Source organism: Pan paniscus, chromosome 23 (genome assembly GCF_029289425.2).
Source record: "Pan paniscus chromosome 23, NHGRI_mPanPan1-v2.0_pri, whole genome shotgun sequence".
In the NCBI taxonomy this organism is placed as follows: Eukaryota; Metazoa; Chordata; class Mammalia; order Primates; family Hominidae; genus Pan; species Pan paniscus.
This window is the reverse complement of record NC_085927.1, coordinates 45,129,426-45,154,447: the sequence shown is the minus strand read 5'-3', so window position 1 is coordinate 45,154,447 and position 25,022 is coordinate 45,129,426. Positions and strand designations below refer to the sequence as shown.

The 25,022-nt window shown below is 45.4% G+C and overlaps 1 long non-coding RNA gene across 1 annotated transcript in view; it reads left to right on the top strand.

Annotated features, from left to right (window-relative positions):
* LOC134730149 (uncharacterized) overlaps positions 1-25,022 on the top strand; it is a 113,138-nt gene that overhangs the window by 17,332 nt on the left and 70,784 nt on the right. The window contains exon 2 of the long non-coding RNA XR_010111823.1: positions 18,920-19,082. This is a non-coding gene — a long non-coding RNA (uncharacterized LOC134730149). The remainder of the gene's footprint in view (positions 1-18,919; positions 19,083-25,022) is intronic.

Genomic DNA, 25,022 nt, shown 5'->3' with positions numbered 1-25,022 from the left:
GTCTTCTGTTACCTGTAGCCCAGAGCATCCTAACAGATTTGGGGAATAATAACTGATTTGTGATGTCAGGATTATAGAGGTTTGTCTGAAGCTTTGCCACAGCCATCTATGGGTGGGTCAGTGAAGAAGAACTAAGATATATTGAACACCTACCTTGGGCTAACACCTTTTTCTTCTGTGATCTCATAAAGTCCTGCAATGGAGGCTTATTGTTTCCATTTCATAAGTAGGACATAGAAAGTTTGCATTTTACTCCAGGCAAACTCAAACTCAAGTCTTTTTAATCTCAAAGTCTCTCCATGATCTACACACCACAGCAGCATCCTTTCTTTTCTGATGAGATTGTGGGATTTTAGACTGAAGCTCCTGGTCACAGACAGCCTAGGCTGGTAGGCAGCCCTCCCAACCCCTGCAAAAGCATTTAGTCACAGGGAACAATACAGGTATCTATTTATCATAAGTGGAATGCAGGTAGGAATTTATCTTGGAAAGTAGGCAATACTCTAGTTACACAAGTCAGCAACGGGGAAGGTTCAGGCAAGGCGTGTGGGCAACTGGAGGTTGCATCCTAAAATAAGGCTGGAGGCTGCTGTCTCTTGGGCATTCCCTGGGCATCTCATAAGAGTGCAAATTCTGGTTCAGAAGATCGGGGATTCTGTATTTCTAACAAGCTCCCAGGTGATTCTGATGCTGCCAGTCTAGGGACCACCCTTGAGTTTCAAGCACTTATGTCCTCCCTGCTGAGGCTCTGTTCTTACTCCATGTCTGTTTTGATACGGGCTGAACTCACAGCAGGGGCAGAATTGTGGAAAGAGGAGAGCCCTATGGATTGGGACCCCAGCAAGAAACCAAGACCTGGTATTTTGGTGGAGCCCCTGGACTAATCTCATGCCACCATTGAAAATGGTTTCTGGAATTCCTGGTCAGGGAATCACCTCCAATCCAGTTCAGCCATCTCAGCTGGGGGAGTTGAGAAGGAAATTCAGGGAAGGGTCCTCTGTGGATGGTTTCAGAAGTAGTATTTGCCTTGGGGGCAGTGTGAAATGTTGAAACGTGTATGTGTTGGAGGCATTTGTTCATGTATGCAGGTGTGCACATGCGCACTCAAGCAGGCATTCATGTGTGCAGTGGTCAAGTGGCAGGGTCCTTCTAGGTCTCTGGCTCTAGCCTTGGACAACCCATTCTTATTTTTCTGATTCTTCATTTCCTCATCTGTTAATGGGGGTGAACCTAATGGTCACCTCTTGGGCTTCTTATAAGGATTACATGAAATCTAAGGCAAACTGCTTTTTAGACTATAAGAAGCTACCAGGAATGTGGGGGAAGATTATATATGTTTTCTCATTCACCACGCCCTCCAGACCCTTCTCCTCAGGGCCAGCAGTTGCTCACCAGGTGTTCCTGGAGGCAGCTTTGGCAGGAGATGCTCTGGGAACTTCTGACTCATAGCTGACCATGTGAAACTGCATAGCCTTGCTGCCTTCCAGCTGCTGAGGGCATTTTATCTTTGTTAGGTGGATTCCTTGGCCCTTGTGCAGGGCTGCGATAATGAGTTGGGGGAAGGAAAGAAAGCTGCTGAGGCTGGCTGGACTGGTTTATGCTGGGAAGAGAAAGAAGCACAGAAAAATAAAGCTCTTAAGGAAGAAATTTTGGAGGGACACAAACATCCTCTTAAGGAAAAGATTGCACTTAAAATTAAGGCATTCATGGCACACTTGGAGCACTGCCTCCCCACAGTCAGTGTCTTCCCACCTCCTTTCTTCTTAGAGCATCCAGGCTTTGCTCAAGGGATGGGTGCCCAGGTGCTTCAGGTCCCTTCCTTTACTGGAGGAAGGGCAGGAAATGCTGATTGGTATAAACAGAACACAGAATTCCATTCTCTTGGCCAATGATGGGTCGAGGCACAGGCAGGTGAAACAAACTGCCCAGCGAGGCTGCTGTGGGCTACTGGGCAGGTTTTCTTCATCCCTCTAAAGGGGCAGAGGACAGAGACTTGTCCTTCCTGTCCTAGGGCATTGTCACATGAAGGCACGGTGCTTTGGGTTGGGGCAGCCGTCTCACAAGCATGATGGGAAAGCTGGGAGAACCACAGAGAAACCTCACAGCATGGAGCTGCTGGTTGATCCAACCTAGAAAGCCACTTTTAGTTTGGTTTCCATTAGTTTGCCATTCATCATTCATTGAGTAGTTCATTTATGTGGCAAATACTTGTCAAAGTCCCACTATGTATCAGGACCATCCAAGGGTTTGGGATAAGGCAGTGATTGATGTCTCTCCCTCCTGGAGTCTACTTTCATGACATGGGAGGCAGAAAGGGACAAATCAGTAAGACACAGAGAATTTCAGATGGTGATGGGTGCTGTGGAGAAAAATAATGTCAAGAAGGGGATCCTGGGGGTGGCCTCTCCCCTCCGTAAAACTGAATGAAGATGAGTCCAGAGGATGAAGCTGCCCTGGGGGTCCTGGGCTGCTCACTGGGGCTGACACAAACAGGGATTGAGGGCATGATGGGAACAGTCCCCCCAAGACTGTTCCCAGGGGTCTCCAGACAGTTGGTAGTCTGAGGTGGTGTTGGGCCAAGGGAGAAAAAAGTAGGGGTCTTGCCAGGAGCCTGCATTGTTGCAGGGCCCCCTCTTTGCTTCATGGGAATGTGTAGCCTAGAGGGGCAACGGAGCATGGCAGATCTCCGAAGCTTCCTCTTGACTCTCGATGGCATCTGAGTGATACTACATCCTCATAAGGAATGCCCCTGTCCCTTCCACCTTGGAACTGGGTATGACCCCAAAGGGTTAGGCTTCCAGAAGTCCTCAAGTCAGTGTTTTGGGGTTTTGACATCTGGGAAGCTATGGCCATCCTTCCATTTTCCTTCTGCTTCTGTAGAAATTGAGAATCACAGAGGGGACATGTGGGGCTCAGAGTCTCCCTTCTTATACCCCATTACCAGTTGTCTTGAGCCCTGGAACAGCTGGTTGCCACAGAGATTGAATCATGGTGTTAGTCAACCTCTGGTCATGATGCAGCTCTTCAAAGACCATCCTCCCACCCCTGGGAGTCCCCACAGGAGCAAAGCCCACCCAGTATGCCCCTCCCAGGCTCTTCTTGACAAATTCCAGAGTTAGCAGGAAAGGACAAGCAGGGTCAGCATTGATTGGCTTTCTGGAACCTGCCATACTGGCAAGGGTTTATATAGGGTAGCTCCAAAGATGAGGAGCCTCCCAGAGGCGCTTGCCCTAGTAGACTCCTGCATGGCATGCTATTGTGGAAGAGCATGCCTCTGAGTGAGTGCTCCATTCAAATTTGGCCTCTAGCTGAGTGCCTCTAGCACTTAGCAGCAGTTACTTCAGATCAATCACATAATGTCTCTGATTCTTGCTTTTCTGTAAAAGATGAGGATGATACATACCCCTGCTATGGCCTGAATGTGTTTCTTACAAAATTCAGAGGTTGAAACCTAAACCCCAATGTGGTGATATGAAGAGCTGAGGCCTTTCAGAGGTGACTAGGTCATGAGGGCGGAGCTCTCGTGAATGGGATTAGTGCCTTTATAAAAGAGGCTCAAGTGATCTTGTTTGTCCCTTTTTGCCCTTCTGTTATGTGCTGACACAAAAGGCACCATCTATGAGGAACAGGTCCTCACCGGACACTGAATCTGCTGGTGCCTTAATCCTGAACTTCTTGGCATCCAGAACTATGAGCAATAACTTTCAGTTGTTTATAAACCACCCAGCCTATGGTAGTTTGTTATAGCAGCAGGAACAGACTAAGACCAAAATTGGTATTGAGAAGTGGAGCGTTGCTTTAACAAATACCTAAAAATGTGCAAGTGGCTTTGCTACTGGGTAATGGGAAGAGGATAGAAGAAGGTGGAGGTGCAAGCTAGAAAAAGCCTAGATTACTGTGAATGCAACATTAAGGGCGATTCTCGGGAGGGCTCAGAAAAGGAGAGCTGTGGGGAAAGCCTTCTTTTTAGAGATTACTGAAGAGGTTGTGAACAGAGTGCTGGTAAAACATGAATGGTAAAGGGCATTATGATGAGGTCTCAGATGGAAATGAGGAATATACTATTGGAAATGGAGGAAAGGCCATCCTTGTTATACACTGGCAAAGAATGAGACTGAATTGTGCATGTGTCCTAGTGTTTTGTGGCAGGTAGAATATCTGAGTGAGTGATATGGTTTGGCTCTGTGTCTCCACCCAAATCGCATCTTGAATTGTAATCCGCACATGTCGAGGGAGGGACCCGGCGGGAGGTGATTGGATCATGGGAGTGGTTTTCCCCATGCTGTTCTCGTGATAGTGAGGGAGTTCTCATGACATCTGGTTGTTTGATAAGTGTCTGGTGCTTTTCCCTGCACACACTCTCTCTCTCTCTTGCCTGCTGTCATGTAAGATGCACCTTGCTTTTCCTTTGCCTTCTGCCATGATTGTAAGTTTCCTGAGGCCTCCCTAGCCATGCTGAACTGGGAGTCAATTAAACCTCTTTCCTTTATAAATTACCCAGTCTCAGATATTTCTTTCTTTCTTTCTTTCTTTTTTTTTTTTTGAGATGGAGTCTTGCTCTGCCTCTAGGCTGGAGTGCAGTGGTGCGATCTCGGCTCACTGCAACCTCCGCCTCCCGGATTCAAGCGATTTTCCTGCTTCAGCCTCCCAAGTAGCTGGGACTGCAGGCACACACCATCATGCCCAGCTAATTTTTGTATTTTTAATAGAGATGAGATTTCACCATGTTGGCCAGGATGGTTTCCATCTCTTGACCTCGTGATCTGCCGCCTCAGCCCCCAAAGTGCTGGGATTACAGGCATGAGCCACCGCTCCCGGCCTAGGTATTTTTTTTATAGCAGTGTGAAAATGAACTAATACAGTGATGAAATAGGATATTTGGTAGAATTAATCTTTAAGCAAAGTGTCGAGGATGTGGCATGGCTTCTCTTGACTGCCAACAGTAAAATGCAAGAAGAGAGACACATATTAAAGTTGGAATTTATAATCAAAAGGGAAGCTGAACTTAAAGATTTGGAAAATTCTTATCCTTACCATATTGTAAAGAATGAAAAGCCATGTTCAGGAGAGAACATGGAGTGTGTGGCCGAGGCTGTCATTTGATAGGAGATTAGTATGGCTCAGAAGAAGCCAGGCGCTGTTCATCAAGACTGTGGAAAAAATGACCCTGAAGACATTTTGGAGATCCCTGGGGCTGCACTACCTATCTCAGGCCCAGAATGCTAGGGCCCTAGGGGCAGAATGATTTCAGGACTCTGCTCCCTGCATTCTGGTGCAGTACTCCTTGGAAGCCTTAGGTGTGCCTTGGTCCCTCTCTACAAAGGGCTCAGGTGGTAAACCTTGTAAGTGTCCACATAGTGCCGTCTCTGCTGCCACACAGAGTGCACAAGCTGTGGCAGCATGGCTACCTCCTCCTAGATTTCAAGGGGTGCCCTAGAGAGGCTCAGGGTCAAAGCAGAGACCGCTGCAGAACAATGCCTGTGAGAATCGCCACTAGGGCAAAGCCCAGCAGAACCCTGGGTGTGGGGCTGACCCTGAGACTCCAGACCAGTAGAGCCACCGGCCAGTGATTCCAGTCTGGGAGAGCCATAGGCTTGCAACTCCAATCTGTAAGAGCTCCTGCATGAGCTGTACCCAGCAAAGTCATGGGGGGTAGGACCACTTGGAACCTTGGGAGCTCAACCCCTGCCCCAATATGTTCCAAAGATATGGAGTCAAAGATCCTCCTCCAGCCCTAAGACTTAATGTTGTTTGTCCTGTTGGGGTTTGGACTTACATGGGACAAATTATCCCTTTTTGCCTTCCTATTTCTCCTATTTGGAATGGGAATGTCTGTCCTTTGCTTGTCCCACCGTTGTGTTTTGGAAGCACACAACTTGTTTGATTTAGTGGGCTCATAGCTGGAGAGATATTTGCCTCAGGATGAATTATACCTTGAGTCTCACACAGATCTGATTTCGATGATAATTAGATGACACTTTGGACTTCAAAGTTGATACTGGAAAGAAGTAAGACTTTTGGGGCTATTGAGATGAAATATATTTAGCACGTGAGAAGGACATAATTTTGGGGGCCGAGCTGGAATACAATGGCCTGATGTTTGCGTCTCCCCAAAATTCATATATGGAAACCTGAACCCCAATATGGTGGTATTAAGAGGTGGGGCCTTTCGGATGTGAATGAATCATGAGGGTAGGGTCCTTGTGAATGGGATTAGTGTCCTTAAAAAAGAGGCTCAAGAAAGCTTGTTTGCCCCTCTTTGCCGTTCTGTCATTTGAGGATGTAGGAGTTGCCATCTAAGAATGGGCCCTCACCAGACATGGAATATGCTGGTCCCTTGATCTTGGACTTCCCAGCCTGCAGAACTATGAGCAATACATTTCTGTTGTTTGTAAATTACCCAGTTTAAGGTATTTTATTAGAGTACCCTGAAAGGACTAAGACAACCTTCAAGGGTTGTGATGGGAATAAGGGTAAGCAGGATAATGGTAGAGTTTCTGGAATGGGTACAGGATAAAATGTTCTGCTAAGAACCTGGGCTGTTGGTAAGAACCTGAGCTGAACCACAGCTCCTCCACTTCCTAGCTGTGTGAAGTCAGGCGAGGGCATGATGTGGAGCATCAGTTTACCCATCTATGGAATGGGTGTATTGATAACACCTACATTGTGGGATTGTTAGAATCTGAGAAGATTATGCTTGTGAAGCTCTTGCATAGTGTCTGGTGCATAGTGAAGTTTCATTCAAAGTTTGCATCATTGTTATTACTATTATTTCAGGTTACATAACTTTCAATTGGAAGACTCTATCCTGGACATGTCCAAAATCTTAGGACAAGGAAAGAGAACCCAGAAATCTTGATCCCCCAGTCTCTCTTATGGTCTTAACTCCCTTCCTCTCAAACTAGGCTCTAGAGTCTCCAGCCTACCACTTGGTACCAATGAACTGGGCTGCCAATTCCAGAGCAAGGAGCAGGGGAGGAGCTATTTTAGACAGGGTGGTCAGAGGCAGCTTCTCCAAGGAGGTCACCCTTGAGTGGAGGCCCCCATGAGGTCAGCACGGGGTATTTCTGTAGAAGTCATAAACTGACTCAGTGTCAGAGAGATAGTTCATCTGGTTCAATGCTTCCCATTTTACAGGTGAGGAAACTGAGACTCAGACTAAGATCGTGGACCTAGATGGTAGAAGAGCCCAACTGTCTGCCTCCTGGGTCAGTGCTCTTTTCACTCCCCTGCACTGTTAGCTGGCTAATGCGGCAGCCTCTCCCCACTTTTCTCATTTGATAACTAATTTAGAGTGCAGCTAGGTATGTTAATGTGACCCCATTTTGGCCAGTGGGATGTGAGTGGAAGTCTGCTGGGAGGTGAGGGTAGGGCTTCTGAGAAAGCTTTTGATTTCCTGGCAAAAGGGATGGGTGGATTTGTCTTTACTCTTCCCTCCCTTTCATCCTACTTGGGTGTGGTGTCTGGAGCTATAGCAGCCATCTAATAATCATGAGGGAAAGGGCAAGAGGATTGGCGGGACGCTGCCCTGACATCACTGAGCTACTGAATCGACCTGTGAGCTCCTTGTTTATATTAGTCAGACGTGCTGTTACTGGCAGCAGAAAGCATTCCTAACTGATAGAGCCTCTCTGCCTTTCCCTTTGTGAGCTCCATCTTACAGGAGAAACTTCAGACAGGAGAGGGAGGCTGCCCTTTTGTTTTCTTATTCATTTTAGAGTCAAGCTCTTGCTCTATTTCCCAGGCTGGAGTGCAGTGGCAAGATCATAGCTCACTGCAGCCTCACACTCGTGAGCTCAAGCCATCCTCCTGTGTAGCTGGGACTACAGGCATGCACCACGATGCCCAGCTAATTTCTCTTTTTTTAAAAAAAAATTGAGATCGGGTCTTGCTTTGTTGCCTAGGCTGGTCTCAAACTCCTGGACTGAAGGAATCTTCCCACCTCGGACTCCTAAAGTGCTGGAATTACAGGCATAAGCCACTGTGCCTGGCCTGATCTAGCCATTTTTAGAAGCAGCTTTCAGTTCTCACTCACCTCAGGGGCCTCATTCCAGCCTGTGACTTAGGGCTGAAAGCTCGTTACCAGTTAATAACACAGCCTGCTGCAAGATAATGCTTGCAGGCCCTCCTTGCTGAACAGTGGGCTATGAATACACAGCAATATTATCAACCCTCCCCTGGCCCCCTGAGCCTCCGGGAGCCAATAAGAATGAACCGTTTCACTCGTCCAAGAGACGGCGAGAGAAATGTAATTTTGATGTAATTCTTGGCTCCTCTGAAATGTGCCTGTACACTGCTCAGACGTTGGGGGAGGAGAGAGTGCGGCGAGAACACTTCTCATGAATGGAAAGGAGAGAAATGGCAGTTTGAGGGAGTATCAGGCTCCATTTAAAGGCCCATTTACCATGTGACACTTTATAAATTATTTCAAATATCATCTTGAATATCATCAACAGTTCCTTTCTGCCTCCTCCCTGCACACCCACCTCTTCCCACATCTCTTTTCAGAGGAAAAGATCTTAGGTAAGGCTGCCTTTCCATCGATTCCTCTGAAGTTGCAGGAAGCTGAAATTACGGCGTAAATTACCTCTTAGCTTGAATGAGGGTAAATTTATGCTGACCAGTGAGGGAACAAAGCAGGTTTGAATTCTGTGGCCAGAGTGGCTCTATCTTCCTCCCCTCAATTCAATGAATGATGCATTAATTTATTAAGCACTTATGTGCAGGGCACTCACACTGTTTCATGTATCTGGTCTACTCTGAGAGCAGTGACTCTGCCTTTTTTTTTTTTTTTTTTTTTTTACCTGCATGATGCAAAGGCTATTTAGCGATTAAGTGACAGATGGTGTACCAGGTGTCCTGTATCCCAGCCCTGGCTCTGCCATTTAGCTGTGTGACTCAGGGCAAGTTACTTTGCCTCTCTGTGCCTTAGTTTCCTCATCTGTAAGCCAGGAATTATAATAATACTTACCTCCTAAGGTTTTTAGGAAGCTTAAGTGAAATAATACGTGTGGCCGGGTGCGGTAGCTCAAGCCTGTAATCCTAGCACTTTGGGAGGCTGAGGTGGGCGGATCATGAGTTCAGGAGATCGAGACCATCCTGGCTAACACAGTGAAGCCCCGTCCCTACTAAAAATACAAAAAAATTAGCCGGGCGTGGTAGTGGGCACCTGTAGTCCCAGCTACTCGGGAGGCTGAGGCAGGAGAACGGCGTGAACCCGGGAGGCAGAGCTTGCAGTGAGCCAAGATTGCGCCACTGCACTCCAGCCTGGGCGACAGAGCGAGACTCCATCTCAAAAAAAAAAAAAAAAAAAAAAGAAAGAAATAATACGTGTAAAGGTCTTAGCTATAGCACTGAATGTGTTAACTGTGTCACTCACCATGCCTGGCACAGAGATGGAGTGTGGTTAACGCCCAGGAAGAATGACTACAGTAGAAGCCATAGAAAGAGCAGCTCACACTTATTGAACCTTCAGTTTTACCAAGGCACTTTGTTATGCTTGTTCCACTCATGATTTCAACTAATTCCCATGCTGACACTTCATTCCTTCATTCACTCCTGCTCATTCATTCACCATGGTTATCAGAAGCCCTGGCTATGCCAGGCATTGTGCAGACAGTGGAAAATCAAACAACAAGGTCCCTGCTACGAGCCAGTGACTTCAGTTACGTTATTGTGGGGAGAAAGATAATAGGTTAACAGAGAGGTAATCTAGAGTGACATGTTGCAAAATGACAGGAAAGGTGCTCTGAAGAGAAGCCAGTGGCCTGGGAAGAAGAGCATCACTGGAGGAGCTGTTTTAGACAGGGTGGTCAGAGGCAGCTTCCCCAAGGAGGTCACTTTTGAGTGGAGGCCCCCATGATGGGAAAAAGTGGCCCATGCTCCCATCTGAACTGGGAGGGTTTAGGCAGATGTTCCTGCTCTCATGGCGCTTCTGCTTTTGTAGGAGTCAGATGTGCAGCCTGGATTTAGAATGAAGGATGACATAACTATTCAGAGGAAAAGTGCAGGATGCTCTGAGGACACACAGCAGGAGGCCTAGACTGGGTGGGGGCCCGATTGTCTTTCCTCTGCAAATGACAGAAACCTCACTCAACTGGGTTAACCAAAAGGGGGTGTAAACGGCTCAGGTAAGTGACAAGCTGGGGTTGGGGTTGGCTTCAGGCATGGCTGCATCCTGTTGTTCAAATTGGCTTTAGCACGATGCCTCTGATCAGTTTGCCCCTGTGTGAGCTTTGTTCTCAGCAGACTGTCAAGGTGGCATCATCAACCCCACACTGATGACCTGGTCAGGAGGATGGTCAGCATGCTCTGATTGGCCAGGTGGAGTCCCGTGCCCACTCCCAGAGAATGAAGAGTAGGTTTCCCAAAGGAAACTCAGGCTGGCATTACAGCAGAAGGACTGCTGGGCAGTTGGAAACAGCAGTTTCAGAGGACCGAGGACAGGGCCCCTGGTGGAAGGGATATTTAAGCAAATCCTGTAGGATGACAGCTGAAGAGGCTGGAGAGAGGTGACACAATAGGAAGGAGAATCACAGAGTGTCAGAGTTGAGAGGGGCCTTAGAGTTAGGGGTCCGTATCATTTATTTCCCATTCTGGGACCTTCTAGGAAGGAAATAGCAGTAATGACAACTACATGGGGACAACAAGCATAACAGGGACTGTTGGGTGAACTGCAATGTAGGATCACTGTAGTTAAAGTCATCCTTTTTGAACCTCCTCTGACACTCAGCTCTCTCTCAGATCCCTGTTAGGTGCTGCTTGGGCCTTGGCTGGCATGCCTCCAAGGCCGAGACTCTCATTGCTTTCTGCATAAGCCCATTGTCTTGGAGTTCAGCTCTGCCTGTTTCTCCATCTGTTGCATCCAACTTGCTATTCTGAAGCTTCCACCCATTGGTCAAGGCTCCAGATTCAACACTTTGGGGTGCCACAAACTTTATTCTTCTTCTATGAACAGTGAGTTAATTGAAGATGAAGACAATGATTGAAACTCCTGGAAATGTGTGTTCTGCAGTCTAAATCCAACCACTTCATCCTGATGAAATTTCTTCATCAAGAAACTGTGGTTGGTGATGATCACTGCCCCTGCTGAGTCAGTGGACCAGCCAGAGATCAGAGATGATGTTCGTGGTGGAGCTCTCTCCCTCTTTGCTTGCTCCCTCTCCAAATCCTACTCTGCCTTTGCAGTCTGGGTTACAGCTTACTTTCCCCAGGAAGTATTCTCTGACTTGATTCATGCAAGCTGAGACCTCATCTCATACCACTCCCTCTTTGTCCCTTGCTTCAGTCACACTGCCCTTGTCTCTGACCTTGGACACCAAACTCATTCTAACCTCAAGGTTTTTGCATTGACTACTGTATTAGTCTGTTCTCACGCTGCTGATAAAACATACCAGAGACTGGGTAATTTATAAAGGAAAGAGGTTTAATTGTCTCAAAATTCCACATGGCTAGGGAGGCCTCACATTCATGGCAGAATAGGAAGGGATGTTTTATATGGTGGCAGACAGGAGAGAGCTTGTGCAGGGGAACTCCCCTTTAAAAAACCATCAGATCTTGTGAGATTTATTCACTATCACGAGAACAGCATGGGGAAGACCCGCCCCCATGATTCAATGACCTCCCACCAGATTCCTCCCACGAAGTATGGGAATTGTGAGAACTGCAATTCAAGAGGAGATTTGGGTGGGGACACAGCCAAACCATATCAATTACCCTCCTGAAATGCTCCTCCCTTAGAACTCTGCTTGGTCCCATTCTTTTCGGCACACAGGGAACGTGCCTAGGAGGCCTTCCCGGCTCACCTCTCTCAGGCCTCCTTCACTCACCCATCCCCTACTCTTCATTACATATTCTGTTTTATTTTCTTCATAGCACTTAATGATTTTCTGAGAGTACCTTATCATTTATTTACCTGCTTACAGTTGTCTTCCCTGCCCCCCGTGGGGGTAGGGACCTTATTTTCCTAGATCAACTCTGTTTCTCTGGTGTCTAGCTTAGGGCCTACCACCTAGTAGTTGCATAATAAGTATTGGCCAAATGAATGATTGATGAGTTCCCATCCCTGTACAACTCTCAATTTTATGAAATTTCCTGTATTTTTGGGATTTCCTCCTTCTATACCTTCTCCAACCCCTTCAGCATGAGTAGTCTGTTTAACCTTGAGCAATAGACATGAGCATCATATTAGGATTCAGATGATATGGGATCAAGTTCTGTCTTGGCCTTTTACTAACTGCAGGAACATTGGGGAAGTCACTGACCCTGTGCGTCAGTTTTCTCTTCTGTAAAATGGGGACAACAAAAGTGTCTTAAAGCTTAGCCAGGTGTGGTGGTGCACGCCTGTAGTCCCAGCTACTCAAGAGGCTGAGGCAGGAGGATCGCTTGAGCCCAGGAAGTTGAGGCTGCAGTGAGTTACGACTGTGCCACTGCATTCCAGCCTGGGCAAGAGCAAGACCCCATCTCTAAATAAATAAATAAGTAAATGAAAGTGCCTAAGGCACAGAGAGAGTGTGAGGCTCACATGAGATCATGGGCATGAAAGCATCCTGCAAAGTGAAAATGTTATGCAGATATTAGGAAATGAGGTTGCTTATAGGTAAGCTTGCATTGTTAATTATTAGGTTGTACCATATGGAATTACCAATATTCAGCCATTTTGACTTACTGTGTTAGTCTGTTTTCATGCTGATGATAAAGACACACCCGAGACGGAGCAATTTACAAAGAAAGAGGTTTAATTGGACTTACAGTTCCACGTGACTGGGGAAGCCTCACAATCATGGTGGAGGGCAAGGAGGAGCAAGTCCCATCTTACATGGATGGCAGCAGGCAAAGAGAGAATGAAGAAGATGCAAAAGTGGAGACCCCTGGTAAAACCATCAGATCTCCTGAGACTTACTCACTACCAAGAGAAGAGTATGGGGGAAACTGCCCCATGATTCAATTATCTCCCACTGGGTCCCTCCCACAACACGTGGGAATTATGGGAGTACAATTCAAGATGAGATTTGGGTGGGGACACAGCCAAACCATATCACTTACTAAAATGGCAATTTCGTATGATTTAATCTAATGTTTTTCCACCGAAAAGTAGGTTTTGTGTCCCCTGCCCCACCCCATAACTAGAGTACTCTGGTAAGTTCTTTGAGGGCAGTCATTATATTCTTCACCAAGCTTAGCAGACTGCTCTGCATACAGTAGGTGCCTGCATGTGTATATTTGGATAATTCATCTTCCTATAGAATGATCAGAGGTTAAATCGACAGGAGGTGCTTATCTGTGTTTAGAGGGCTCAAGGAACTCTTTCTAAAGGAGGCTTCATCAGAGCTGAGTCTTGAAGGTTGAGTAGTTGTTCAGCAGGTGGACAAGAGGACAAGGGCATCCCAGGTAGAAGGAGCAACATGTGCAAGCGTGTGGAGATGCAGAAATATGGCGCATTCTGGGAACTCCAATTCACTGTCTATGCGTGGCATAAAACCTTTCTAGATCAAACTAAACTGTCCCTGTCTCTCCCTCCCCAGCATCTCAGGTCACTCACTATCTCTACTATTCACGTAGCCCTTTGCACGCCTGTTGTGGTGATTGCTATTTTTTTTTTTTTTTTTTTTCTGAGACGGAGTCTCACTCTGTCACCCAGGCTGGAGTGCAGTTGTGCGATTTCAGCTCACTGCAACCTCCGTCTCCCAGGTTCCAGCAATTCTCCAGCCTCAGCCTCTCGAGTAGCTGGGACCACAGGCATGTGCAATCGTGCCCGGCTAATTTTTATATTTTTTTTCTGTAGAGATGGGGTTTTGCTATGTTGCCCAGGCTGGTCTCAAATTCCTGAGCTCAAGGCCATCCACCTGCCTCGGCCTCCCAAAGTGCTGAGATTACAGGTGTGAACCACTGCTCCCTGCCCGGTGGTTGCTATTTTTGATCTTCACCTGCAGTCTCTCCCCTTGTGGGTAAGCAGCAAAGACAAGGAGCCTGCAGCATCCGCTTGTGTGATCATCCAGAGAGCAATCTCCGTGCTGATGGTCATCAGACAAACAGTGGCTGATTGGATTGGAGGCTTGGTCTTGTCCCTGTGAGATTCCCCATCTCAAATTAGGCCAGTTTATGTTGGGGAGATCAAAGCCCTGTCGAGCCTGACCACAGCCAGGCAAAGCTTCTGGCTGTGGCAACAGGGAGAGAAAGGGACTTGTTTTACTGAGTGTCAATGATGGCCCAGGCAACATACTAAGCATTTCATTTATTCTTTCATTCTCGGAGCACTTAATATGTGCCAGACACTGTTCCAGATAGGGAAATATAACAGCAAACAACCCAAGTACTTGCCCACAGGATTATAGTCTAGGGAGGAATACAAGCAATGAACAATGAAACAAAAAGATATATAATATAACATCATGTGATATAATGTAATATAGGGTCATATAATGTCACATGTAATACCAATTATGTGATAGCGAGGGATTTATTTAATCATAACAACACTCTGTAATATGGTTTTTGTTTTTGCTTTTTTTATTTTTCATTTTAAAGAGGAGGAAACCAGGGCTGAGAGAAGTTGGTAATTTGCCTAAGACAGCAGAGCTGCTGGGAGGGAGTGTTTGAACTTGCTATCTGAATCCACCGTACAGCACTGCCTCCCAGGCTTTTAACTGGAAGATATGCATTTGTATCCCAGCTTTGCGCATGCCCACTGTGCACTTGGGCACATTGTTTCACCTCTGCAAGCCTTAGTTTTCTCACCTGAAAAATGGATTAATAGATGCAGGCTTCAGGAGGATTGCTGTGAGATGAGGGCTGAAGGAGGCTGTTTGCAAAGTTCTATGAAAGTTTTCAGTTTCCACATCTGCTTTTGTGGTATGCCTCACATGGCTGGGATACTTGAAAACTTTGCCCCAGTGCTATGGTTCAATGTCTTCGATTAATCCTTGCTCATGATTAATCAGTTTGTTCCTGTTGCTCTGAAGACAGAAACCAGCTCCAGAGAGGACTGGAGGGCAGGTGCTGGGTCTGGGTGTGTGTGAGAAGGGAACTGTTTTCTATAGATTCTCTCTCAACAACCTGCACACAGATTAGCCATTTCTCTAGCTATAAATAAAGGTGCCCCCCCATCTCTGTGGTTGGGAGGAAATATCAATAACACGACTAATTATGGAAATTGCATAATGCATCATTAGTTAGTAATTATGACTTTGTCAAGTGCCTGTTAATTTTTATGTAAGAATCATTCAGTGTGTGACATGGAAATATTAGCTTGTCATCCGGCTTTCCTTTCTGGTGGGGAGAATGATTTGAAAGTTTAGGTTAATGAGGTGTCAGGGTGAAGAACGGGGAGAGGGAGGAGAAGGAGGAGGAAGAGAGGCAGAGGAGCAGAAGGAGGGGGAGAATTACCGGGGAAGGAAGAAGAGGAGAAGGAGGGGGTATGAAGAAGGAGGAGGGGTGCGTAATGAGACAGGAGATACCACACATGGGGAGATGCAGGTGGAAGGACCCAGGAGCTGTCCTCACAAGGTGAATCAAGTCAAGCCTCCTGCTTCTATCCCAGACCCAGAGTTTGCATGGGGTGTTGACACATTTCCCTAATAAGAAGGCATTATCATTTTACAGCCTCCCTGGAGAGTCTTGGCATGTCTCATTTTGCTTGAATAAATTATTAATTTGGTCTAATTAGGCTCATCCAGCAGCTGGGAGGCAGGTCGAGCTAATTCAGGATTCCTTTTTGTGTCTGCCTGCATGCTTGGTTCTGTGGAGGTGGGGGTTGGACTGGAAAGCACAGCCCCTTCCCATTAGAGGGGGTTGAGGCAGGAGGGAGGGCGGTGGAAGTGGGAGGTAACATCCAACTCCATCCACTTGTGACTTCACAGGCACCTGCTGACTTGGTTGCAAGTGCTAAGAACCTATGTCTTTTTTTTCCCCTTTGAGACAGGGTCTTGTTCTGTCACTTAGGCTTGAGTGCAGTGGCATGATCATAGCTCACTTCAGCCTTCACCTCCTAAGCTCAAGGGATCCTCTTGCCTCAGCCTCCCAAATAGCTGGGACTACAGGCATGTGCCACCATGCCTGGCTAATTTTTTTTTCTTTCACTTTTTGTAGAGGTGGAATCCAGGCTGGTCTTGACTCCTGGTTTCAAACTATCCTGCTTCAGCCTCCCAAAGTGCTGGGATTACAGGTGTGAACCACTGCACCTGGCCAGAACCTATGTCTTTCTTTGGACACTTGCATCCTTAGTATCATCTGCAGAGTTGCCGAGGTCAGGAGAGGACATGCTTCAAGCATGTTCCTCAGCCCTGTGGTCAAGGTGCTTCACAGTTAGGGTGGATTCACCAGCTTTATTTTCTTGGAGTTCCAGACTCCCAAAGATGGCTCCAGTTGCACAGATTTTGAAGCAAGACAGCTGTGCTTCAGAACATAGCTCCACCCCATGCAGCTTTTGAACTTAAGAAAATTACATCAACCCTCTGTGGCCTTGGCCACAGCGGAATAATGACCACAGCCTTCACTGCCCTTGCTCTGACACTGCAGAGATGAATCGAGATGATAAATACATGCATACTTCCTAGTACAGTATCTGCCTCATCATAGGTGTTCAATAAATGGTAGTTGTGAAGCTTATGAGAGAAGTGGGGCAGAAATAGTTACAGATATTTTATGCACAAGGAAATTAAAATCCAAGGAGCTGTTATAACTTGCCTAGCACAGACTAGACGAAGTCCCTGTCCTTTTTTCTTCCTGCCCCACCAGGCCGTCTCTCAAAGTTGACATTGGCATTTGGCTATTTATTTATTTTTTGACAGAAGTTTGTGGTTGCTGGAACATAGGCAATAAAAAAGCCAAATGTGCTTAAGAGCCCTGATTATTTTTTAATGGCGTTCAAATCCCTGTGACATTTCTCCCCATGTAATAAGGTTTCAAGATTTAACTTGTTTTCAAGAGAACGAAATCATCTTCACGGCTTTTCCTGTTTTCCAATGAACAACAACCTGTTTCTAAGCAGCAGCATTAGAATCCATCAGACCTTCTTCTGAGCCCGCAGAGCCCAGGTACAAGCTCAGGCAGCTCACCCATATCGGGTATCTACTGGTTCTTTGTGTATTTGTCTCCTAGGCTAGGCTCTGAGCACCTGGAAGGCGTTGCTCTTCCCCCATGGGTAGGGGCTGCAGCCTGGATGCTCTTCCAGGCCAGGGGCTGCATCTTTATTTCAGAGTACCCAGCTCAGGGTACTGCACATGATAGCCTTTCTAGAACAACTTCTTCTTTTTTTTTTTTTTTTGAGATGGAGTCTTGCTCTGTCGCCCAGGCTGGAGTGCAGTGGCGCGATCTCCGCTCACTGCAGGCTCCACCCCCTGGGTTCATGCCATTCTCCTGCCTCAGCCTCCTGAATAGCTGGCACTACAGGCGCCCACCACCTCGCCTGGCTAATTTTTTTTTTTTTTTTTTTTTTTTTTTTTTAGTAGAGACGGGTTTCACCCTGTTAGCCAGGATGGTCTGGATCTCCTGACCTCATGATCCACCCACCTCGGCCTCCCAAAGTGCTGGGATTACAGGCATGAGCTACCGCGCCTGGCCCCTAGAACTTCTTGATGAGTTAAGAAAAGACACTCAGCCACAAAGCTGGAGTGACTGTAATTTAATCTTTCCCTTGTGTTCAGAAGGCTCTTGTAGCACCTCAAGGCCAGCAATTTAAATCAATCAACACATAATAACATCACTCACTATGACACTGCCTCTGCTCCCAAGTGCTAGCTCATATTATTAGAGAATCAGAGACTGAGTCCTTTGTATTACAAATGGGGAGACCGAAGCCCAGAAGAAAGCAATGTATGCAAGGACATCTATATTTAACTTCCCTCTCCACAGCTCCTTTCATCAAATTATCAGATGTTCTTAATGCTTCTGTATGTGTGTGTGTGTATATATATGTGTATATATATACACCACATATATACATGCATATATGTGTATATATATACACCACATATATACATACATATATGTGTATATACACCACATATATACATACATATGTGTATATACACCACATATATGCATGTATATATGTGGTGTATATGTACACGTACATATATGTGTATATGTACACGTACATATATGTGTATATGTACACGTACATATATGTGTATATGTACACGTACATATATGTGTATATGTACACGTACATATATGTGTATATGTACACATGTACACGTACATATATGTGTATATGTACACATGTACACGTACATATATGTGTATATGTACACATGTACACGTACATATATGTATATGTACACACATATATGTACATATATACGTATATACACATACATATACATATGTATACACGTATGTGTATACGTATACACGTATGTGTATACACACGTGTATGTGTATACACACGTGTATGTGTATACACACGTGTGTGTATACATACGTGTATGTATATATGTATACACACGTGTATGTATACATACATGTATGTATATATGTATACACACGTATGTGTATATATACGTAACACGTATATACGTGTATATATACGTATACACGTATATATACGTATATATACACGTGTATGTATATATACACATATATATACGTATATGTGTATATATATGTATATATGTGTATAATCATACATATATATGTGTATAATCATATATAGGTATATATGTGTATATACACATATATATGTATATATACATATATGCATATATGTATATATACATACACACTATATATATGTATTTTAATCTCCTGTCTGCATAACTTGGTGCCAAGGTTGCTGTAACCCCTGCTCCACAGGTCTTCCTGCCTCTCGTCTCTTCCATATCAGCTTGCTTAGCTTTGCAGGAGACAGAGTCTCCTGAAAAAGGGTTTCTTTGTCTCATTCCACTTCTTAAAGGAGCCTACCATGGGTTTTTTTTTCCAGCGCTCTTCAATGGTACCTGAAGCGAATTTGCACCAAAGCAGCAGCTGCGTTGCTGCAGTTCTATCTTCACCCTCACGATGTTTCTCTTGGTCAAAAACGCACTCAAGTCGTCTCCAAGTTCGAAGCATTCAGCAAACAATGGCAAGGCAGAGCCACCAGAAATGTACACCTGATTTTCATGACAAATATGGTAATGCTGTATTAGCTAGTGGAGCCACTTTCTGTATTGCTGTATGGACAAGTGTAGCAACACAAATCAAAATGGAATGGAACCTGTCCCCTGTTAGCAGAGTCACCCCAAAAGGATGGATAGATCAGTAATCATTCCAGCTGGTGTAATACCGAATTGTTTTAAAAATAGCTCATGATTGATGCCAAGTGAAAGCACTGTGTGCCCACTAAGAATTAGCCGGGCATGGTGGCGGGCGCCTGTGGTCCCAGCTTCTCGGGAGGCTGAGGCAGGAGAATGGCGTGAACCCAGGAGGCAGAGCTTGCAGTGAGCCGAGATCGCGCCCTTGCACTCCAGCCTGGGTGACAGAGGGAGACTCTGTCTCAAAAAAAAAAAAAAAAAAAAAAAAAAAGGCATTATTGAAGAAATAAAGTACATTTCAAACCTTCAAAAAAACAAAAAAGAACCTATCATAGCTTTTTAATGCCTACTCATTGCCTAAGGAAAGAAAATCTGCACAACTTTCTCAAGAAAAATTAGTGTGTGCCTGGGGGAGGAGTTTCCAAAATTCATCCAGGTGCTTAAAAACAAACCTATTATGTAGCACTATATAAGTGTTTGTTGTTGCTGATCTTATTATTATCATTTATTATGAATGTCACTGTTGTTATTGTTATTATTCCGCTCTAATGGAATGCCAGGATATATATCAATACAGCAGGACTTCCGGGGACTGGAACTGGGACTCAGAAAATGTGTTATCTCTTTCAGGACATGTTTTTGACATGCCTCTATAATTGGATTTTCAGAGTGGCCCACAACTCCTAAGTAGTAAAGAATCATTACCTATTTCTTATCAATTTTGTCCCTGGATCAAGCCAGACATCAGAGAGGGTATGCATTTAGACTTTACTGACTCCTTGTAGAATTGTTTTCACATTGGCCATAATTGAAGGACATTATAAGAAACTGGGACAAAAAATAGGTCTTTATATTTGTTGTAGGATATATTGAAAGTGTTGTCCATTACCATTCATGCTTTCCCCTTTATTGGGGAGTAATTTCTCTCAGGTTCCTGCACCAAGGAAAACTATTATTTCCTTCCTTCCTTCCTTCTTCCCTTCCCTCCCTCCCTCCTTCCTTCCTTCCTTCCTTCCTTCTTCCCTTCCCTCCCTCCCTCCTTCCTTCCTTCCTTCTTCCCTTCCCTCCCTCCCTCCCTCCTTCCTTCCTTCCTTCTTCCCTTCCCTTCCCTCCCTCCCTCCCTCCTTCCTTCCTTCCTTCCTTCTTCCCTTCCTCCCTCCCTCCCTCCTTCCTTCCTTCTTCCCTTCCCTCCCTCCCTCCCTCCTTCCTTCCTTCCTTCCTTCTTCCCTTCCCTCCCTCCCTCCCTCCTTCCTTCCTTCCTTCTTCCCTTCCCTCCCTCCCTCCCTCCTTCCTTCCTTCCTTCTTCCCTTCCCTCCCTCCCTCCTTCTTTCCTTCCTTCCTCCCTCCCTCTCTCCTTTCCTCCCTCCCTCCCTCCTTTCCTCCCTCCATCCCTTCTTCCTTCCTTCTTCCTTCTTTCCTTCCTTCCTTCCTTCCTTCCTTCCTTCCTTCCTTCCTTCCTTCCTTCCCCTCCCTCCCTTCCTTCCCTCCTTTCTTCCTTCCCTCTTTCCCTCCTTCCTTCTTTTTTATGAGACAGGTTCTCCTTATCTTGCCCAGGCTGGTCTCTAATTCCTGGCCTCAAGTGATCCTCCTGCCTCAGCCTCCCAAGGTGCTAGGATTACAGGCATGAGCCACCACACCCAGTCGAAAGCTTTTATTCTGCTGATTAGTTTGTATTTAATGCTTTGAACAATGAGGGACATTATAATAATGCCGAGATTTTCCTCTTTGCTTTTGGTGCTGGGAATCTCTAAGTCAGCTCTCCAACCTACCTCCTACAAGGCTTTATGGATGCTTTTCATGTGCTTAAGTGAATTCATCTTGTATTTTCACCTTATTTCCTTTTGCTTTGATTTCCTTATTTAAAAATCTGTTTTACTATATTCACCTCTGTAAGCCACCTTGGTTCCTTTATTTGGTATGAAGTAGGATATAGCAAACAAATATCTGTTCCTCTGTTGGTCCCAACCCATCCCAACCTGGAGACTGCATCAGAACAGGAAATACCTAGAGGCTACCAGAAAGAACCCTTTTCCTGATCCAGGAATTCATTAAATTAAGGTATTCATTCTTTCAACAGCTACTCCTTCAGCCCCACTGATGGGACAGGCATTGTTCTGGGTTCAGTATGCTATCCCTAGAAAGCGGAGTCTGAGGCAAAAGCGCATGTGCTATGACTTTATTAGGGAGTGTCACCTGGGGTCACTGGCATGGCCGCTGCTTGTTATCAAGTGCAATGGATTGCTCAGTCTCATGAGGCTGTCACTGGAGAAGTAGGAAAGATGTGACCGAAAAAAGTCCACTTGGGAGAGAACAGAGGAAGCCCTCATGGCTGGTTCCCATCTCCTGTTGGTCAAAGGCTTGCACCAAGTGCAACTTTCCTGTACTTCTGGGCAGTGTGGGCACCAAGAGGGTCTCACAGAGTCTGCTGTCATACAGGTGTGGCTGTCAGAGGAGCACTGCTGGATTGTGCCACGTGGAGCCAGGCAGAAGCCATACACAGCTGGTTGCTACAGCAAGTGGAGCAGACCAAGTGTCCAACTGCAGAAGAGGTGTCTAATAGATGGAGACACAGCAGTGAGCAAAGCAGAGTGTGCCTCTGACCTCACGAAGCAGACACCCTAGTTGGGGGTGTGTGCTGGGAGTTTCCAAGACCACTCCCAGGTTCAATGATTCATTAGGAGGACTCACAGGACTCAGTACGGCAGTGGTGCTCATCACTATTATTTGTTGTGGTGAAAGGATGCCAAACTAGATCAGCAAAAGGAAAAGGCATATGGAGCGAAGTCCAGAGGAAACCAAGTGTAAGCATCCATGAGTCCTCTCCCAGTGGTCACACAGGACAGGCTTAATTCCTCCAGCAATGGATTGTGACAAAACATGTGAAATGTGGCCAGGCGCGGTGGCTCACACCTGTAATCCCAGCACTTTGAGAGGCCGAGGTGGGTGGATCACCTGAGGTCAGGAGGCTGAGGCATGAGAATCACTTGAACCCAGGAGGTGGAGGTTGCAGTGAGCTGAGATCGCGCCATTGCACTACAGCCTGGGTGATAGAGTGAGACTGTCTCTAGAAACAAAACAAAAAATACATGTGAAATGTTCTGTACCAGGGAAGCTCATCAGAGATCAGTGCCCAGGGCATTGGGGGGCTGGTCACATAGGTACCCTCTTCTTAGCACGAAAACTCTAGCCTCTCAGTAGGAAAGCAAGTGTTCAGCATAAACCACATTGTACAAACAGTTTGGAACAGTGAGTCACTTTTAACAGGAAATGGGAACCCTCTGGAATTCCAAATTCTCTAATGCCAGCCAAGGGCCAACCTCGTAAACAGGCCTTTTGAAGGACAGCAGTTAGGAGTGCTAGGTTAACTTTTTTTTTTTTTTTTTTTTTTCTGTACAGGGAGACAGATATAAACAAACAGACAAGGATACATATAATGTAGTAGATGGTCAGGGTATCTGACAGCCCATTTGTTGTTTTTGTGTAAATTAGAGACTTGGCCTCCCTGATGGCAAACATGGCTGGTTCACAGTTTGTGGGCACTTGGTGAGTGTAAAAGAAAACTTCGTCCTGTCACTCTTCCCCTACCCCAGACCCAATCCACACTCCCCTATTTAGCAGCCCTGTAGATGGTGGTAGGTGTTGTAAAGAAACATAACAGCAGGAGAAAGGAGTGGAAAAGGTCAGGATGCAGATGGCATGGATGGGGTTGCTATTTTATTCAGGGCTGTCGGGGAAGGCCTTGCTGATGAGGAGACACTGGACAAAGGCTTGAAGGAATGGAGTGAGCCATGAGGCCATCTGGAAGAACATCCCAAGGAGAGGAAATAGCACGTGAAAAGAACCCGAGGCGTGTGAGTTTTTGGCAGGGTCAATGAACTGAAAGGAGTGCAATGAGTTGGAGGGAATGAGAAGATGAAAGGGTGGTAGAAGATGGGATCAGAGAAGTTGTAGGGGCCAGGTCATATGTTTGTTTATGAGACCTATTTATTATGTGGTAAACTAGTTTTAGAGCATAATTTCAGACACCGCTTGTAAGTATTATTTTTATGCAGGGACTTAGACCCAGGATCTTCCAAGCATGTTAAGTGGCTTTCTGAGCTAAACCGTGTCTCAGTGCATACTTGAGTTCATTGACCCCAGAGAGTTTTGATGACTCTGCTAAGGCCAAGTTGTTCCACGACTGGAAATCACCCATGCTGGCTCTGTGTGAAATTGCTACTTTTCGTTAATGAGCCCAACCGTGTAACACCATCATGGCATCATTTCAGGGAGACTTTTCTATGATGGAAGCTATTTACTTTATGACCCAAGTTGTACCTTTAGCAAGGGGGACACAAGAGGCACACACATCCTGGGGAAAACATTTGTAAAGATTTTGACATTGATAGAATCACAGGGTTTCTCTTGCATTTAACTCACTTCTGCAAACATTTATAAAGTACTATTCTATGCATTGTTGAGATCAGTCTCAGTACAAGCCCCTGTTTAATGTTTCTTTCTCACAGTTGGAACCATTTAATCCCATCTTAGGCTCAGTCTTATCTTCCACTCACCAGGCCCATCTTATACTGGAGAAACAGGACTTTGGTCCAGCTATAACCCCATAACCTTGAGCTTGACACCGACATACTCTGGCTGCTGATTTAGCTCCACTAAGATGTCCAGTTCTGGTTCTTATGAGTCCCTGTGAACCTACTCTGTACCCTATTATGGCACCAATTCTTCTGCCTTGGACCCTGTTCCTGCCTCATCTCTTCCTTGTTCTGGACAGTCTCCTGTATATGGAGAAGACATTTTTCCAGAATTTCATTCTGTTGGCTGAAAATCGCCTATTTATAACAAATTCCCCAATGCCATCTGCAAGTTTTATTTAGCAGTATTGTGCTAACCTTATATTTCTGTGTTCTACCCACTTTAAGGTTCTGAGTTATAAGGCTAGATAGATTAAAGTTAGAATACCAGTTCTACCATTACTAGCTATGTGATATTGAGAACATTCTTTAAGTTCTCTAATCCTTGATTTCTTTATGTATAAAATGGAAATAATTATGGTACCTGCTTGATATAAGGATTAAGCAAAATTATTTTTGGAAATGAGCACCCACAATAAGTGCTCAATACGTGGTACTGTATTCTTTCATGTTTGGCATATTAACTGATGTGTTTTGGGGAATATTAGGTTAATAGTTAAATTTTGCTTTATGTATTTGAATGCATGTTATTAGTTGCATACAAGTTTAGAATTGTTGTATCTTCCTGATAGCATTTTTTTTTGCCTTAATATTTCTCAGTCTGACAGCTGTCTGTTTGTTGGGGTTTGTCTAGTTTTTTCATTGTTTTATTTTCAACCTTTTTTTAATCTCTTATAAATAGCCTATAATTGAGGTTTGTTTTTGTTTTTTTGTTTTTTGTATTTTTTTGAGACAGATTCTCACTCTGTTGCCTAGGCTGGAGTGGAGTGCAGTGCAGTGGTGCAATTTTGGCTCACCACAACCTCCACCTCCTGGGTTCAAGTGATTCTCATGCCTCAGCCTCCCAAGTAGGTGGGACTACAGGTGCACACCACTATGCCTAGCTAATTTTTATATTTTTAGTAAGACAGGATTTTGCCATTGTTGGCAGTTGGCCAGGCTGGTCTTAAACTTCTGACCTCAGGTGATCCATCTGCTTTGGCCTCCCAAAGTGCTGTGATTACAGGTGTGAGCCACCATATCCAGCCATGATTGAGTTCTTAATACAGTGTTATAGTCTCTGTCTTTTAATGGGAGAGTTTAGCCCATTTACATTGATTTT